The sequence below is a fragment of the Panulirus ornatus genome, chromosome 65 (assembly GCF_036320965.1).
Source record: "Panulirus ornatus isolate Po-2019 chromosome 65, ASM3632096v1, whole genome shotgun sequence".
NCBI classification, from domain to species: domain Eukaryota; kingdom Metazoa; phylum Arthropoda; class Malacostraca; order Decapoda; family Palinuridae; genus Panulirus; species Panulirus ornatus.
Genome location: NC_092288.1, coordinates 15,364,713 through 15,384,980, shown reverse-complemented (window position 1 = coordinate 15,384,980; position 20,268 = coordinate 15,364,713).

Sequence of the window (20,268 nt, the reverse complement as noted above, 5' to 3'; positions counted from 1 at the left end):
CTATATCTGCCACTCTGTCATCAGACACATTCAACAAACCTTCAAAATACTCATTCCATCTCCTTCTCACATCACCGCTACTTGTTATCACCTCCCCATTTACAGAAGAAGGAGTCACGCGGGGAGTGATCATCCTCCTCGAAGGCTCAGAGTGGGGTGCCTAAATGTGTGTGGATGTAACCAAGATGTGAAAAAAGGAGAGATAGGTAGTATGTTTGAGGAAAGGAACCTGGATGTTTTGGCTCTGAGTGAAACGAAGCTCAAGGGTAAAGGGGAAGAGTGGTTTGGAAATGTCTGGGGAGTGAAGTCAGGGGTTAGTGAGAGGACAAGAGCAAGGGAAGGAGTAGCAATACTCCTGAAACAGGAGTTGTGGGAGTATGTGATAGAATGTAAGAAAGTAAATTCTCGATTAATATGGGTAAAATTGAAAGTTGATGGAGAGAGGTGGGTGATTATTGGTGCATATGCACCTGGGCATGAGAAGAAAGAGCATGAGAGGCAAGTGTTTTGGGAGCAGCTAAATGAGTGTGTTAGCGGTTTTGATGCACGAGACCGGGTTATAGTGATGGGTGATTTGAATGCAAAGGTGAGTAATGTGGCAGTTGAGGGAATAATTGGTATGCATGGGGTGTTCAGTGTTGTAAATGGAAATGGTGAAGAGCTTGTAGATTTATGTGCTGAAAAAGGACTGATGATTGGGAATACCTGGTTTAAAAAGCGAGATATACATAAGTATACTTATGTAAGTAGGAGAGATGGCCAGAGAGCGTTATTGGATTACGTGTTAATTGACAGGCGTGCGAAAGAGAGACTTTTGGATGTTAATGTGCTGAGAGGTGCAACTGGAGGGATGTCTGATCATTATCTTGTGGAGGCTAAGGTGAAGATTAGTATGGGTTTTCAGAAAAGAGGAGTGAATGTTGGGGTGAAGAAGGTGGTGAGAGTAAGTGAGCTTGGGAAGGAGACCTGTGTGGGGAAGTACCAGGAGAGACTGTGTACAGAATGGAAAAAGGTGAGAACAATGGAAGTAAGGGGAGTGGGGGAGGAATGGGATGTATTTAGGGAATCCGTGATGGATTGCGCAAAAGATGCTTGTGGCATGAGAAGAGTGGGAGGTGGGCTGTTTAGAAAGGGTAGTGAGTGGTGGGATGAAGAAGTAAGAGTATTAGTGAAAGAGAAGAGAGAGGCATTTGGACGATTTTTGCAGGGAAAAAATGCAATTGAGTGGGAGAAGTATAAAAGAAAGAGACAGGAGGTCAAGAGAAAGGTGCAAGAGGTGAAAAAAAGGGCAAATGAGAGTTGGGGTGAGAGAGTATCATTAAATTTTAGGGAGAATAAAAAGATGTTCTGGAAGGAGGTAAATAGGGTGCGTAAGACAAGGGAGCAAATGGGAACTTCAGTGATATATCTTTGTATGTGTATGTATATGTATGTATATGTTGATATGTATATGTGCATGTGTGGGCATTTATGTATATATATATGTATAGGAGTACAGAATGGAAAAAGGTGAGAACAATGGAAGCAAGGGGAGTGGGGGAGGAATGGGATGTATTTAGGGAATCAGTGATGGATTGCGCAAAAGATGCTTGTGGCATGAGAAGAGTGGGAGGTGGGTTGATTAGAAAGGGTAGTGAGTGGTGGGATGAAGAAGTAAGAGTATTAGTGAAAGAGAAGAGAGAGGCATTTGGACGATTTTTGCAGGGAAAAAATGCAATTGAGTGGGAGATGTATAAAAGAAAGAGACAGGAGGTCAAGAGAAAGGTGCAAGAGGTGAAAAAAAGGGCAAATGAGAGTTGGGGTGAGAGAGTATCATTAAATTTTAGGGAGAATAAAAAGATGTTCTGGAAGGAGGTAAATAAAGTGCGTAAGACAAGGGAGCAAATGGGAACTTCAGTGAAGGGCGCAAATGGGGAGGTGATAACAAGTAGTGGTGATGTGAGAAGGAGATGGAGTGAGTATTTTGAAGGTTTGTTGAATGTGTTTGATGATAGAGTGGCAGATATAGGGTGTTTTGGTCGAGGTGGTGTGCAAAGTGACAGGGTTAGGGAAAATGATTTGGTAAACAGAGAAGAGGTAGTGAAAGCTTTGCGGAAGATGAAAGCCGGCAAGGCAGCAGGTTTCGATGGTATTGCAGTGGAATTTATTAAAAAAGGGGGTGACTGTATTGTTGACTGGTTGGTAAGGTTATTTAATGTATGTATGACTCATGGTGAGGTGCCTGAGGATTGGCGGAATGCGTGCATAGTGCCATTGTACAAAGGCAAAGGGGATAAGAGTGAGTGCTCAAATTACAGAGGTATAAGTTTGTTGAGTATTCCTGGTAAATTATATGGGAGGGTATTGATTGAGAGGGTGAAGGCATGTACAGAGCATCAGATTGGGGAAGAGCAGTGTGGTTTCAGGAGTGGTAGAGGATGTGTGGATCAGGTGTTTGCTTTGAAGAATGTATGTGAGAAATACTTAGAAAAGCAAATGGATTTGTATGTAGCATTTATGGATCTGGAGAAGGCATATGATAGAGTTGATAGAGATGCTCTGTGGAAGGTATTAAGAATATATGGTGTGGGAGGAAAGTTGTTAGAAGCAGTGAAAAGTTTTTATCGAGGATGTAAGGCATGTGTACGTGTAGGAAGAGAGGAAAGTGATTGGTTCTCAGTGAATGTAGGTTTGCGGCAGGAGTGTGTGATGTCTCCATGGTTGTTTAATTTGTTTATGGATGGGGTTGTTAGGGAGGTAAATGCAAGAGTTTTGGAAAGAGGGGCAAGTATGAAGTCTGTTGGGGATGAGAGAGCTTGGGAAGTGAGTCAGTTGTTGTTCGCTGATGATACAGCGCTGGTGGCTGATTCATGTGAGAAACTGCAGAAGCTGGTGACTGAGTTTGGTAAAGTGTGTGGAAGAAGAAAGTTAAGAGTAAATGTGAATAAGAGCAAGGTTATTAGGTACAGTAGGGTTGAGGGTCAAGTCAATTGGGAGGTGAGTTTGAATGGAGAAAAACTGGAGGAAGTGAAGTGTTTTAGATATCTGGGAGTGGATCTGGCAGCGGATGGAACCATGGAAGCGGAAGTGGATCATAGGGTGGGGGAGGGGGCGAAAATTCTGGGAGCCTTGAAGAATGTGTGGAAGTCGAGAACATTATCTCGGAAAGCAAAAATGGGTATGTTTGAAGGAATAGTGGTCCCAACAATGTTGTATGGTTGCGAGGCGTGGGCTATGGATAGAGTTGTGCGGAGGAGGATGGATGTGCTGGAAATGAGATGTTTGAGGACAATGTGTGGTGTGAGGTGGTTTGATCGAGTGAGTAACGTAAGGGTAAGAGAGATGTGTGGAAATAAAAAGAGCGTGGTTGAGAGAGCAGAAGAGGGTGTTTTGAAGTGGTTTGGGCACATGGAGAGGATGAGTGAGGAAAGATTGACCAAGAGGATATATGTGTCGGAGGTGGAGGGAGCAAGGAGAAGAGGGAGACCAAATTGGAGGTGGAAAGATGGAGTGAAAAAGATTTTGTGTGATCAGGGCCTGAACATGCAGGAGGGTGAAAGGAGGGCAAGGAATAGAGTGAATTGGAGCGATGTGGTATACCGGGGTTGACGTGCTGTCAGTGGATTGAATCATGGCATGTGAAGCGTCTGGGGTAAACCATGGAAAGCTGTGTAGGTATGTATATTTGCGTGTGTGGATGTATGTATATACATGTGTATGGGGGTGGGTTGGGCCATTTCTTTCGTCTGTTTCCTTGCGCTACCTCGCAAACGCGGGAGACAGCGACAAAGTATAAAAAAAAAAAGAAAAAAAAAATATGTATAGGAGTGGATGGGCCATTTTTCATCTGTTTCCTGGTGCCACCTCGTTGACACGGAAGACAGCGATTATGTATAATAGTAATATAAATATGAATTATCTATATTTCTATTATACTTAACCGCCGTCTCCCTTTGTTAGTGACGTAACATAAGGAGACAAATGAGGAATGGCCCAACCAATCCACATACACATGTATATACATAAACGCCCACACATGCACATATACTTACCTATACATTTCAACATATACATATATATACATACTTATATTTATATTTATCATACTTTGTTGCTGTCTCCTGTGTTAGCAAGGTAGCGCAAGGAAACAGATGAGAGAATGGCCCAACCCACCCACATACACATGTATATACATACACGTCCACACACACACATATACATACCTATACATCTCAACATATACATATATATACACACAGACATATACATATATACACATGTACATAATTCATACTGTCTGCCCTTATTCATTCCCATCACCACACCGCCACACATGGAATGACAACCCCTTCCCCCGTATGTGCGTGAGGTAGCACTAGGAAAAGACAAGAAAGGCTACATTCACTCACACTCAGTCTGTAGCTGTCATGTATAATGCACCAAAACCACAGCTCCCCACAAAACTTTCCATGGTTTACCCTTGATGCTTCACAAGCCCTGGTTCAATCCATTGACAGCACGTCGACCCTGGTATACCACATCGTTCCAATTCACTCTATTCTTTGCACGCCTTTCACTCTCCTGCATGTTCAGACCCCGATCACTCAGGGGCCTGAACATGCAGGAGACATATACATTTCAACACACCCTCTTTTGCTCTCTCAACCATATACTTTTTATTACCACACATCTCTCTTACCATTTCATTACTTAGTCAATCAAACCACCTCACACCACATATTGTCCTCAAACATCTCATTTCAAACACATCTACCCTCCTCCGCACAACCATATCTATAGCCCACGCCTCACAACTATATAACATTGTTGGAACCACTATTCCTTTAAACATTACCCGTTTTTGCTTTCCGAGATAGTGTTTCTTCAATGCTCCCAGAACCTTCACCCCCTCTCCCACCCTGTGATTCACTTTCACTTCCATGGTTCCATCCGCTGCTAAATCCACTCCCAGTTATTTAAAACACTTTACTTCTCCAGTTTTTCTCCATTCAAACTTACCTCCCAATTGACTTGTCCCTCAACCCTACTGAAGCTAATAACTTTGCTCTTAGTCACATTTACTCTCATCTTTCTTCTTTCACACACTTTACCAAACTCAGTCACCAGCTTCTACAGTTTATCACTGGAATCAGCCACCAGTGCTGTATCATCAGCAAACAACAACTGACTCACTTCCCAAGCCCTCTCATCGAGAACAGACTGCACACTTGCCCCTCTTTCCAAAACTCTTGCATTTACCTCCCTAACAACCCCATCCATAAACAAATTAAATAACCATGGAGACATCTTGCACCCCTGCCGCAAACCGAAATTCACTGGGAACCTATCACTTTCCTCCCTTCTTACTCATACGCATGCCTTACATCCTCAATAAAAACATATCACTGCTTCTAGCAACTTACCTCCCACACCATAAACTCTTAAAGCTTCCACAGAGCATCTCTATCAACTCTATCATATTCCTTCTCCAGATCCATAAATGCCACATATAAATCTATTTGTCTTTTCTAAGTATTTCTCACATACATTCTTCAAAGCAAACACCTGATCCACACATCCTCTACCACTTCTGAGACCACACTCCTCTTCCCCAATCTGATGCTCTGTACATGCCATCACCCTCTCACTCAATATCCTCCCATATTACTTCTCAAGAATACTCAACAAACTTATACCCCTGTAATTTGAACACTCACCTTTATCCCCTTTACCTTTGAACAATGGCACTATGCATGCATTCCGCCAATCCTTAGGCACTTCACCATGAGCCATACATACATTGAATATCCTCACCAACCAGTCAACAATACAGTCACCTCTTTTTTAATAAAATCCAGTGCATTACCATCCAAACCCGCCACCTTGCCGGCTTTCATCTTCCACAAAGCTTTCACTACCTTTTCTCTGTTTACCAAACCATTCTCCCTGACCTTCTCACTTCACACACCACCTCAACCAAAACACCCTATATCTTCCACTCTATCATCAAACACATTTTACAAACCTTCAGAATACTCACTCCATCTCCTTCTCACTTCACACTACTTGTTATTACCTTATTCTCCCTTGAATTTAACAATACTCTCTCACCCCAACTCTCATTTGCCCTCTTTTTCACCTCTTGCACCTTTCTCTTGACCTCCTTCCTCTTTCTTTTATACATCTCCCAGTCATTTGCACTATTTCCTTGCAAAAATCATCCAAATTATTCTCTCTTCTCTTTCACTAACAAACTTACTTCATCCCACCACTCACTACCCTTTCTAATCTGCTCACCTCCCACCTTTCTCATGCCACAAGCATCTTTTGTGAAAGTCATCACTGCTTCCCTAAATACATCCCATTCCTCCTCCGCTCCCCTTATGTCATTTGCCCTCCCCTTTTTCCATTCTGCACTCAATATCTCATGGTACTTCCTCACAGAAGTCTCCTCTCTCTCTTCACCCCAACATTCTCTCTTCTTTTTTGAAAACCCCTACAAATCTTCATCTTTGCCTCCAACAGATAATGATTAGACATCCTGCCAGTTGCCCCCTTAGCACATTAACATCCAAAAGTCTCTCTTTCATGCGCTTATCAAACATTGCATAATCCAATAACGCTCTCTGGTCATCTCTCCAACTTACATGCGTATACTTATGTATATCTCTTTTTAAACCAGGCATTCCCAATCATCAGTCCTTTTTAGATATCTTGGAGTGGATTTGGCAGCAGATGGAACCATAGAAGCAGAAGTGAGTCACAGGGTGCAGGAGGGGGCGAAGGTTCTGGGAGCGTTGAAGAATGTGTGGAAGGTGAGAATGTTATCTCGGAGAGCAAAAATGGGTATGTTTGAAGGAATAGTGGTTCCAACAATGTTGTATGTTTGTGAAGCATGGGCTATAGATAGGGTTGTGTGGAGGAGGGTAGATGTGTTGGAAATGAGATGTTTGAGGACAATATGTGATGTGAGGTGGTTTGATTGAATAAGTAATGAAAGGGCAAGAGAGATATGTGGTAATAAAAAGATTTTTTGAGAGAGCAGAAGAGGGTGTATTGAAATGGTTTAGTCACATGGAAAGAATGAGTGAGGATAGATTGACAAAGAGGATATAAGTGTCAGAGGTGGAGGGAACGAGGAGAAGTGGGAGACCAAATTGGATGTGAAAAGATGGAGTGAAAAAGATTTTGAGCAGTCGTTGCCTGAACATACAGGAGGGTGAAAGGCGTCCAAGGAATAGAGTGAATTGGAACGATGTGATATAATGGTGTCGACATGCTGTCAATGGATTGAACCAGGGCATGTGAAGCATCTGGGGTAAACCATGGAAAGTTTTGTGGGGCCTGGATGTGGAAAGGGAGCTGTGGTTTCAGTGCATTACACATAACAGCTAGAGACTGAGAGTGAATGAACGTGGCCTTTGTTGTCTTTTCCTGGCACTACCTCGTGTGTGCGGGAGGAAGGGGGTGCCATTTCATGTGTGGCGGGGTGGCGATGGGAATGGATCAAGGCAGCAAGTATGAATATGTACTTGTGTATATAAGTATATGTCTGCGTATGTGTATGTATGTATACATTGAAAATTATAAGTATGTATATGTGCATGTGTGGGCATGTATGTATATACATATGTCTTTGGGTGGGTTGGGCCATTCTTTCATCTGTTTCCTTGTGCTACCTTGCTAATGCGGGAGACAGCGACAGCGAGTAAGTAATGATAGGGTAAGACAGATGTGTGGTAATAAAAAGAGTGTGGTTGAGAGAGCAGAAGAGGGTGTTTTGAAATGGTGTGGTCACATGGAGAGAATGAGTGAGGAAAGATTGCCCAAGACGATATATGTGTCAGAGGTGGAGGGAACGAGGAGAAGTGGGAGACCAAATTGGAGGTGGAAAGATGGAGTGAAAAAGATTTTGAGTGATCGGGACCTGAACATGCAGGAGGGTGAAAGGTGTGCAAGGAATAGAGTGAATTAGAACAATGTGGTATACCGAGGTCAACATGCTGTCAGTGGATTGAACCAGGGCGTGTGAAGCGTCTGGGGTAAACCATGGAAAGTTCTGTGGGGCCTGGATGTGGAAAGGGAGCTGTGGTTTGGGTGCATTATACATGAGAGCTAGAGACTGACTGTGAACGAATGTGGCCTTTGTTGTCGTTTCCTAGCACTATCTCGCGCACATGCGGGGGAAGGGGGTTGTTATTTCGTGTGGTGGGGTGGCGATGGGAATGAATAAAGACAGACAGTATGAATTATATACATATGTATATATGTATATGTCTTTGTGGGTATATATATGTGTACGTTGAGATGTATAGGTATGTATATTTGTGTGTGTGGATGTATATGTATATACATGTGTATGTGGGTGGGTTGGGCCATTCTTTCATCTGTTTCCTTGCGCTACCTCACTAATGTGGGAGACAGCAACAAAGCGAAATAATAATAAGAATATGATAATATAATAATAATAATGATAAAATTTTTTTTTTTATTATTTTGCTTTGTCACTGTCTCCCGCGTTTGCGAGGTAGCGCAAGGAAACAGACAAAAGAAATGGCCCAACCCACCCCCATACACATGTATATACATGTGCGTCCACACACGCAAATATACATACCTATACATCTCAATGTACACATATATATACACACAGAGGCACATACATATATACCCATGCGCACAATTCTCACTGTCTGCCTTTATTCATTCCCATCGCCACCTCGCCACACATGGAATACCATCCCCCTCCCCCCTCATGTGTGCGAGGTAGCGCTAGGAAAAGACAACAAAGGCCCCATTCGTTCACACTCAGTCTCTAGCTGTCATGCAATAATGCCCGAAACCACAGCTCCCTTTCCACATCCAAGCAACACAAAACTTTCCATGGTTTACCCCAGACGCTTCACATGCACTGATTCAATCCACTGACGGCACGTCAACCCCGGTATACCACATCGATCCAATTCACTCTATTCCTTGCCTGCCTTTCACCCTCCTGCATGTTCAGGTCCCGATCACTCAAAATCTTTTTCACTCCATCTTTCCACCTCCAATTTGGTCTCCCACTTCTCCTCGTTCCCTCCACCTCCGACACATATATCCTCTTGGTCAATCTTTCCTCACTCATTCTCTCCATGTGCCCAAACCATTTCAAAACACTCTCTTCTGCTCTCTCAACCACGCTCTTTTTATTTCCACACATCTCTCTTACCCTTACATTACTTACTCGATCAAACCACCTCACACCACACATTGTCCTCAAACATCTCATTTCCAACACTTCCACCCTCCTGCGCACAACTCTATCCATAGCCCACACCTCGCAACCATACAACATTGTTGGAACCACTATTCCTTCAAACATACCCATTTTTGCTTTCCGAGATAATGTTCTTGACTTCCAAACATTCTTCAAGGCTCCCAGAACTTTCGCCCCCTCCCCCACCCTATGATTCACTTCTGCTTCCATGGTTCCATCCACTGCCAGATCCACTCCCAGATATCTAAAACACTTCTTTCCCCAGTTTTTCTCCATTCAAACTTACCTCCCAATTGACTTGACCCTCAACCCTACTGTACCTAATAACCTTGCTCTTATTCACATTTACTCTTAACTTTCTTCTTTCACACACTTTACCAAACTCAGTCACCAGCTTCTGCAGTTTCGCACCCTGAATCAGCCCCAACGCTGTATCATCAGCAAACAACAACTGACTCACTTCCCAAGCTCTCTCATCCACAACATCCAAGAATCTTCCATTCACCTCCCTAACAACCCCATCCATAAAGAAATTAAACAGCCATGGAGACATCACACACCCCTGCTGCAAACCTACATTCACTGAGAACCAATCACTTTCCTCTCTTCCTACACGTACACATGCCTTACATCCTTGATAAAAACTTTTCACTGCTTCTAACAACTTGCCTCCCACACCATATATTCGTAATACCTTCCACAGAGCATCTTTATCAACTCTATCATATGCCTTCTCCAGATCCATGAATACTACATACAAATCCATTTGCTTTTCTAAGTATTTCTCACATACATTCTTCAAAGCAAACACCTGATCCACACATCCTCTACCACTTCTGAAACCACACTGCTCTTCCCCAATCTGATGCTTTGTACATGCCTTCACCCTCTCAATCAATACCCTCCCATACTCAACAAACTTATACCTCTGTAATTTGAGCACTCACTCTTATCCCCTTTGCCTTTGTACAATGGCACTATGCACGCATTCCGCCAATCCTCAGGCACCTCACCATGAGTCATACATACATTAAATAATCTTACCAACCAGTCAATAATACAGTCACCCACTTTTTTAATAGATTCCACTGCAATACCATCCAAACCTGCTGCCTTGCCAGCTTTCATCTTCCGCAAAGCTTTTACTACCTCTTCTCTGTTTACCAAATCATTTTCCCTAACCCTCTCACTTTGCACACCACCTCGGCCAAAACACCCTATATCTGCCACTCTGTCATCAAACTCATTCAACAAACCTTTAAATTACTCACTCCATCTCCTTCTCACATCACCACTACTTGTTATCACCTCCCCATTTGCGCCTTTCACTGAAGTTCCCATTTGCTCCCTTGTCTTACGCACTTTATTTACCTCCTTCCAGAACATCTTTGTATTCTCCCTAAAATTTAATGATACTCTCTCACCCCAACTCTCATTTGCCCTCTTTTTCACCTCTTGCACCTTTCTCTTGACCTCCTGTCTCTTTCTTTTATACATCTCCCGCTCAATTGCATTTTTTCCCTGCAAAAAAATCATCCAAATGCCTCTCTCTTCTCTTTCACTAATAATCTTACTTCTTCATCCCACCACTCACTACCCCTTCCAATCACCCCACCTCCCACTCTTCTCATGCCACAAGCATCTTTTGCGCAATCCATCACTGATTTCCTAAATACATCCCATTCCTCCCCCACTCCCCTTACTTCCATTGTTCTCTCCTTTTTCCATTCTGTACTCAGTCTCTCCTGGTACTTCCTCACACAAGTCTCCTTCCCAAGCTCACTTACTCTCACCACCCTCTTCACCCCAACATTCACTCTTCTTTTCTGAAAACCCATACAAATCTTCACCTTAGCCTCCACAAGATAATGATCAGACATCCCTCCAGTTGCACCTCTCAGCAAATTAACATCCAAAAGTCTCTCTTTCGCGCACCTGTCAATTAACACGTAATCCAATAACGCTCTCTGGCCATCTCTCCTACTTACATACGTATACTTATGTATATCTTGCTTTTTAAACCAGGTATTCCCAATCACCAGTCCTTTTTCAGCACATAAATCTACAAGCTCTTCACCATTTCCATTTACAACACTGAACACCCCATGTATACCAATTATTCCCTCAACTGCCATATTACTCACCTTTGCATTCAATTCACCCATCACTGTAACCCGGTCTCGTGCATCAAAACCACTAACACACTCATTCAGCTGCTCCCAAAACACTTGCCTCTCATGATCTTTCTTCTCATGCCCAGGTGCATATGCACCAATAATCACCCATCTCTCTCCATCCACTTTCAGTTTTACCCATATTAATCGAGAATTTACTTTCTTACATTCTATCACATACTCCCACAGCTCCCACAACTGCTACATATATATATATATATATATATATATATATATATATATCTCGGAAAGCAAAAATGGATATGTTTGAAGGAATAGTGGTTCCAACAATGTTGTATGGTTGCGAGGCGTGGGCTATGGATAGAGTTGTGCGCAGGAGGATGGATGTGCTGGAAATGAGATGTTTGAGGACAATGTGTGGTGTGAGGTGGTTTGATCGAGTGAGTAACATAAGGGTAAGAGAGATGTGTGGAAATAAAAAGAGCGTGGTTGAGAGAGCAGAAGAGGGTGTTTTGAAGTGGTTTGGGCACATGGAGAGAATGAGTGAGGAAAGATTGACCAAGAGGATATATGTGTCGGAGGTGGAGGGAACGAGGAGAAGAGGGAGACCAAATTGGAGGTGGAAAGATGGAGTGAAAAAGATTTTGTGTGATCGGGGCCTGAACATGCAGGAGGGTGAAAGGAGGGCAAGGAATAGAGTGAATTGGAGCGATGTGGTATACCGGGGTTGACGTGCTGTCAGTGGATTGAATCAAGGCATGTGAAGCGTCTGGTGTAAACCATGGAAAGCTGTGTAGGTATGTATATTTGCGTGTGTGGAGGTATGTATATACATGTGTATGGGGGGTGGGTTGGGCCATTTCTTTCGTCTGTTTCCTTGCGCTACCTCGCAAACGCGGGAGACAGCGACAAAGCAAAAAAAAAAAAAAAATATATATATATATGTATATATATATATATATATATATATATATATTTTATATATATATATATATATATATATATATATATATATATATATATATATATATATATATATTTTATATATATATATATATATATATATATATATATATATATATATATATATATATATAATATATATATATATATATGTATATATATATATATGTGTGGGGGTGGGTTGGGCCATTTCTTTCGTCTGTTTCCTTGCGCTGCCTCGCAAGCGCGGGAGACGGCGACAGAGCGAGGAAAGAAAAAAAAAAATCCCTGGGGATAGGGGAGAAAGAATACTTCCCACGTATTCCCTGCATGTCGTAGAAGGCGACTAAAAGGGAAGGGAGCGGGGGGCTGGAAATCATCCCCTCTCGTTTTTTTAATTTTCCAAAAGAAGGGACAGAGAAGGGGGCCATTTGAGGATATTCCCTCAAAGGTCCAGTCCTTTGTTCTTAACGCAACCTCGCTAATGCGGGAAATGGCGAATAGTATGAAAGAATATATATATATATATATATATATATATATATATATATATATATATAAAAGTATAAAAAAGAAATATATATATATATATATATATATATATATATATATATATATATATATATATATATATTTTTTTTTTTTTTTTTTTTTTGCTTTGTCGCTGTCTCCCGCGTTTGCGAGGTAGCGCAAGGAAACAGATGAAAGAAATGGCCCAACCCACCCCCATACACATGTATATACATACGTCCACACATGCAAATATACATACCTACACAGCTTTCAATGGTTTACACCAGACGCTTCACATGCCTTGATTCAATCCACTGACAGCACGTCGACCCCGGTATACCACATCGCTCCAATTCACTGTACTTCTTGCACGCCTTTCACCCTCCTGCATGTTCAGGCCCCGATCACTCAAAATCTTTTTCACTCCATCCTTCCACCTCCAATTTGGTCTCCCACTTCTCCTCGTTCCCTCCACCTCTGACACATATATCCTCTTGGTCAATCTTTCCTCACTCATTCTCTCCATGTGCCCAAACCATTTCAAAACACCCTCTTCTGCTCTCTCAACCACGCTCTTTTTATTTCCACACATCTCTCTTACCCTTACATTACTTACTCGATCAAACCACCTCACACCACACATTGTCCTCAAACATCTCATTTCCAGCACATCCACCCTCCTGCGCACAACTCTGTCCATAGCCCACGCCTCGCAACCATACAACATTGTTCGGACCACTATTCCTTCAAACATACCCATTTTTGCTTTCCGAGATAATGTTCTCGACTTCCACACATTCTTCAAGGCTCCCAGGATTTTCGCCCCCTCCCCCACCGTATGATGCACTTCTGCTTCCATGGTTCCATCCGCTGCCAGATCCACTCCCAGATATCTAAAACACTTCACTTCCTCCAGTTTTTCTCCATTCAGACTCACCTACCAATTGACTTGACCCTCAACCCTACTGTACCTAATAACCTTGCTCTTATTCACATTTACTCTTAACTTTCTTCTTCCACACACTTTACCAAACTCAGTCACCAGCTTCTGCAGTTTCTCACATGAATCAGCCACCAGCGCTGTATCATCAGCGAACAACAACTGACTCACATCCCAAGCTCTCTCATCCCCAACAGACTTCATACTTGCCCCTCTTTCCAAAACTCTTGCATTCACCTCCCTAACAACCCCATCCATAAACAAATTAAGCAACCATGGAGACATCACACACCCCTGCCGCAAACCTACGTTCACTGAGAACCAATCACTTTCCTCTCTTCCTACACGTACACATGCCTTACATCCTCGATAAAAAGTTTTCACTGCTTCTAACAACTTGCCTCCCACACCATATATTCTTAATACCTTCCACAGAGCATCTCTATCAACTCTATCATATGCCTTCTCCAGATCCATAAATGCTACATACAAATCCATTTGCTTTTCTAAGTATTTCTCACATACATTCTTCAAAGCAAACACCTGATCCACACATCCTCTACCACTTCTGAAACCACACTGCTCTTCCCCAATCTGATGCTCTGTACATGTCTTCACCCTCTCAATCAATACCCTCCCATATAATTTACCAGGAATACTCAACAAACTTATACCTCTGTAATTTGAGCACTCACTCTTATCCCCTTTGCCTTTGCACAATGGCACTATGCACGCATTCCGCCAATCCTCAGGCACCTCACCATGAGTCATACATACATTAAATAACCTTACCAACCAGTCAACAATACAGTCACCCCCTTTTTTAATAAATTCCACTGCAATACCATCGAAACCTGCTGCCTTGCCGGCTTTCATCTTCCGCAAAGCTTTTACTACCTCTTCTCTGTTTACCAAATCATTTTCCCTAACCCTGTCACTTTGCACACCACCTCGACCAAAACACCCTATATCTGCCACTCTATCATCAAACACATTCAACAAACCTTCAAAATACTCACTCCATCTCCTTCTCACATCACCACTACTTGTTATCACCTCCCCATTTGCGCCCTTCACTGAAGTTCCCATTTGCTCCCTTGTCTTACGCACTTTATTTACCTCCTTCCAGAACATCTTTTTATTCTCCCTAAAATTTAATGATACTCTCTCACCCCAACTCTCATTTGCCCTATATATATATATATATATATATATATATATATATATATATATATATATATATATATTTTTTTTTTTTTTTTTTGCTTTGTCGCTGTCTCCCACGTTTGCGAGGTAGTGCAAGGAAACAGATGAAAGAAATGGCCCAACCCACCCCCATACACATGTATATACATACCTCCACACACGCAAATATACGTACCTACACAGCTTTCCATGGTTCACCCCAGACGCTTCACATGCCCTGATTCAATCCACTGACAGCACGTCAACCCCGGTATACCACATAGATCCAATTCACTCTATTCCTTGCCCTCCTTTCACCCTCCTGCATGTTCAGGCCCCGATCACACAAAATCTTTTTCACTCCATCTTTCCACCTCCAATTTGGTCTCCCACTTCTCCTCGTTCCCTCTACCTCCGACACATATATCCTCTTGGTCAATCTTTCCTCACTCATTCTCTCCATGTGCCCAAACCATTTCAAAACACCCTCTTCTGCTCTCTCAACCATGCTCTTTTTATTTCCACACATCTCTCTTACCCTTACGTTACTTACTCGATCAAACCACCTCACACCACACATTGTCCTCAAACATCTCATTTCCAGCACATCCATCCTCCTGCGCACAACGCTATCCATAACCCACGACTCGCAACCATACAACATTGTTGGAACCACTATTCCTTCAAACATACCCATTTTTGCTTTCCGAGATAATGTTCTCGACTTCCACACATTCTTCAAGGCTCCCAGGATTTTCGCCCCCTCCCCCACCCTATGATCTACTTCCGCTTCCATGGTTCCATCCGCTGCCAGATCCACTCCCAGATATCTAAAACACTTTACTTTCTCCAGTTATATATATATATATATATATATATATATATATATATATATGGATGAAGGTAGCAAGTATGGATTTGTGCATATGTATATATTTATAGGTCTGCGTATGAATATGTATGTATATGTTTGTGTGTGGGCTTTTATGTATATACTCATGTATGTGGTTGGATTGGGACATTACTCGTCTGTTTCCTTGTACTGCCTCTCTAACACGGGAGACAGCGGTAAAATAGATAGAAATAAATGAATATGGACAGATACACCTACATTTTCCGGCACTCTTGGTTCGAAAGCCTTGCCGGATTAACCAATTTGCTGGACCAACTGTGGTCACATAATGATGATTTATCAACATACCTCTAACCCAGTAATTATACATCTTTCATGCGTCTAAAGTATACCATGGACTGCTTCAAATTTAAGTTAAACAAATATTAAATCAAAGAAGTAAATGAAATACAGGTACTTGTACTCCATCACTCTGATGCTGTCAAAACCATTCCATCATCACTCAATTGTGCTCAGTGCTCATAACATCTTTCATAGTTTTTCTAATCCTCCTTTCTTCTCAGAATTGCTTTCGGCATAGAATTTCAATATTTTCCCCTTTCCTTCTATATATCATAAACAGTTGATGAACCAGTACTGTAGATGTCACTCAGCTTATGCACCAAAACACCACGGTCCATTTTTTTCCACAATTCTACTTTATCTTGGATCGATATGGACTGATGTTTATGTTTGGCACCACGACTGACATGCTAATATGTCTTAGAAGCGATAGCTAGGGTTAGATTTAAGCAGAATAAGGTAAGAATCTCAGAGAACTATGGTATCACTACCAACAAGTGCAGTGTAAAGAATGTAAATAAGCTCGTCTTCCACACAAAGCCATCTGTGGCTGCCCAGTAAACTAGTCTGGTAGCTGTGGTAATTTCAAGTTCCCTCACACAATTTTGTTCAGACTAAAGGAGATACCTAACCATCACCTAACCATCAGTTGCCGAAAATTCGGTGGTATACCTGTATATGTTTTTTCATATTTGTTAACCATTTCTTGCAATAGTGAGATAGTGTCTCTAACAGAGGAAGAAAGGCCCCATTTGCTCACATCCATTCTCAAGTTGTCATGTACAATCCACCAAAGCCATAAATCCATACCAATAACTAGGCCCCAAAGACCTTTCTATAGTTTCTTATGGCTGCTTCACATGCCATGGCTCAGTTCATTGCTAGTACATCAGTCCTCTGATACCACATCATTCCAAGTTATTATATCATGAATGCCTTTCAACCTCCTGCATGTTCGAGCCCTGATAATTTAGAATCTTTTTCACTTCATCCATAGGCTATAGAAGAGGATGTGTGGAGGAAGGTGGATGAATTGGAAATGAAAGAGTTTGAGGACAAAATGTGGTGTGAGGTTGTTTGATCAAGTCAGTACTGAAAGAGTTAGAGAGGCTTGGTCTCCCCCTTTTCTTTGTCCCCTCCAATTTTGACACATATCCTCTTTTCCAATGTCTCCTCACTCATTCTTTCCATTTCCGAACTGTTTCAGTACTCCCCCTTCAGCCTTTTTCACCACACACTTCTTATTACCACACCTCTCTCTAAATCTTTAACTTCTAATTCAGTCAAAGAACCTCACACCACATTTTGTTCTCAAACACTTTATTTCCAACGCATCCACATTCCCCATGCCTTCCATGCCTTGCATCCATACAACATTGTTGGAACTACTATATCTTCATGCATACCCTTTTTGCCCTCCCAGATAATGACCGCTCTTTCCACACATTTCTCATTGCTACCAGAACTTTCGCAACCTGTCCCTTTGCCCTACTAAAGTAATAACCTTGCTTTTATTAATGTTTACTGTTAACTTCCTCCTTTTACATGCTCTCCCTTACTCATTCTCCAACTTTAGCAGTTTCTCATACTAATTTGCTACCACTGCTGTGTCACTGCGTAACAACCTTTGCACTTATCTCCCTCACCACCCCATCCATAAACAAATTAAACAGGCATGGTGACATTACATACCCTTGCAGCAGACCAACCTTAACCTAGAACCACTCACTCTTCTCTCATCCTACCTGTATGCATACCATATGCTTATGATAAAAACTTTTCCCCTCACACCTCATATTCATTAGACCTTCCACAATGCATATCTGTCAACCCTATCATTAGACTTTCCACAATGCATATCTGTCAACCCTATCATAAGCTTTATCCAGATCCATAAATGTTATTTACATATTCTTCTGTTTCTTTAAGTATTTCTCCCGCACATTCTTTAAAGCAAACACCTGATCCACATATTCTCAACTGGTGCTTGAAACCACAATGTTCCTACCATATCTGCTTCTCATTACATGCCTTCACCCTCTCAATTACCACTGTCCCATACAATTAATCAGATGCACATAACAAACTTATATCTCGGTAATTTAAACACTCTCCTTTATCCTCCATGCCTTTATACAGTGGCATTATATATGCATCCACCTGTCCACGAGTACCACAGTATGATCCTTACATACATTGAAAATCCTACCTAGCTAATCAGCAACACAACCATCATCTTTCTTAAGAAATTCAACTGCAATACCATCCACTCTAGCCATCTTACCACATTTCATCATAGGAAGACTCTCACCACCTCTTCTTTCTTCATCGAACCACTTTCATGACTCTTGCTTTGAAAACATCCCCAACCCAAATGCTGTACATCTGCTGCCACCCTATCATCAAACAGACTCACCAGTCCTTCAAAATACTCACACCGTCTCCTCCTTACCTCATCACTTCCTGTTACCTCTTCCCCATGTGTCCCCTTCGCTGATGTTTACATTTGTTATCTTGATTCTCACACTATTAACCTCCTTCCATGACATCTTATTTTCCCTGAAGTTTGCTGATAATTGCTCAACTTAACTCTCATGTGCCAACTTTATCAACCTCTGCACCTTCCTCTTGACCTTCTGCCACTTTCTCATGTACATCTACCAAGCTTGTGCTCTCCAGTCCTGTAAGTATTGCTTATATACCTCGCTTTTCTCTTTCACCAGCAACTTTACTTCATCCTCCCACCATTTGCTACCCTTTCGCACCTGCCAACCCTCCACTTTACTTATGCCACACACTTCTCTTGCACATGAAAGTACTGCTTCCAAAAAACTTCCATTCCTCACCCATTCCCTTAGCTTCATTAGCTTCATTTACACTCATCTTTTGCCATTTTGTGCTGAATCTCTCATTGTACTTCTTCACGTAAGTTTCTCTTCCAAACTTAGTTACTCTCACCACTTTCTTGTCACTCATATTGTTTTCTTTATTCCAAAAACCCCTACAGATCTTCAGTCTTGCCTTCTCAGTTAATGATAAGACATCCTTTCAGCTGCACGTGTACACACACACACACTCACACACACACATACACACACACACACACACACACACACACACACACACACACACACACACACACATTTAACATGAGAATGATGAGACAGCGATTGGTCTCCATGATGAAGTGAGTCAAGACTGACTGTCATAGTTACTGAAGAAATCAGGTTCAACCTTTTTTTTTTTTCTGTTTCCAAAGTGAGGGAAGATTTGGTTGTTTCCTCAAATGAAGTACCCAAAGCTCCTAACCTATGTTCCTGGATGAAACTTTAGTCTGTCCATAGAAAGGAGGAAATTCTACCCTTACTATTCTTATTTCACACAATGGGATCTCAGAAGTTTTAGTCTTTCATATCACAGAAAATTAGTTGTAGCCACTATTCAAAATGTATTCTAGCAAAACAGTGCCAAAATCCACTTTTGATATACTAGGCATCTCTGAGGGGAACATTTTTTTCTTGTTTTAAGAAGTGTAGCTGCCATGATAAACACACTTCACACAAGTTGTTTGACCTCAGTACAACCCACACAGTTGGCAGTATCTGTATACACGCTTTGGATTTGGCTGAAGTGGTGCCTAACCCAGCGAGATGCCTGTGTAAATTACCTATTTGTATTGAAAGGTAGAGAGTTCTACACTTGTAGGGCCCTATTTCGTAATTTATCTACTATCATACAAATTTTTTAACTTATGTATACTCTTTGCATTCACAGTTTTCTCAGTTTATCTCATTCATCCATTACTATATTCCAAAAGTATTTGGTTGTATCTTTTCTAACAAGTTTTTTGGCTAGATTTCATGTTATGGCCTCTGTTTATTCCATCCATGCATCTTTCAAAGAACTGTTTTACTGCATCATCATCAAAGGTTTATATTCCTAAGACATAAGATCAGGTCACCCCTTACTCTTTTCTTTTCTATTATGGACATGTTTAAGGCTTTTAACTTTTCCTTGTAACTCAGCTTTCTTAATTTTGTTAAAATTGTTTGGACTTAATGTTATTTATTTGCGTTCTTTAATCCTTTAACTGTTACATATATCATTTGATAGTCTACAG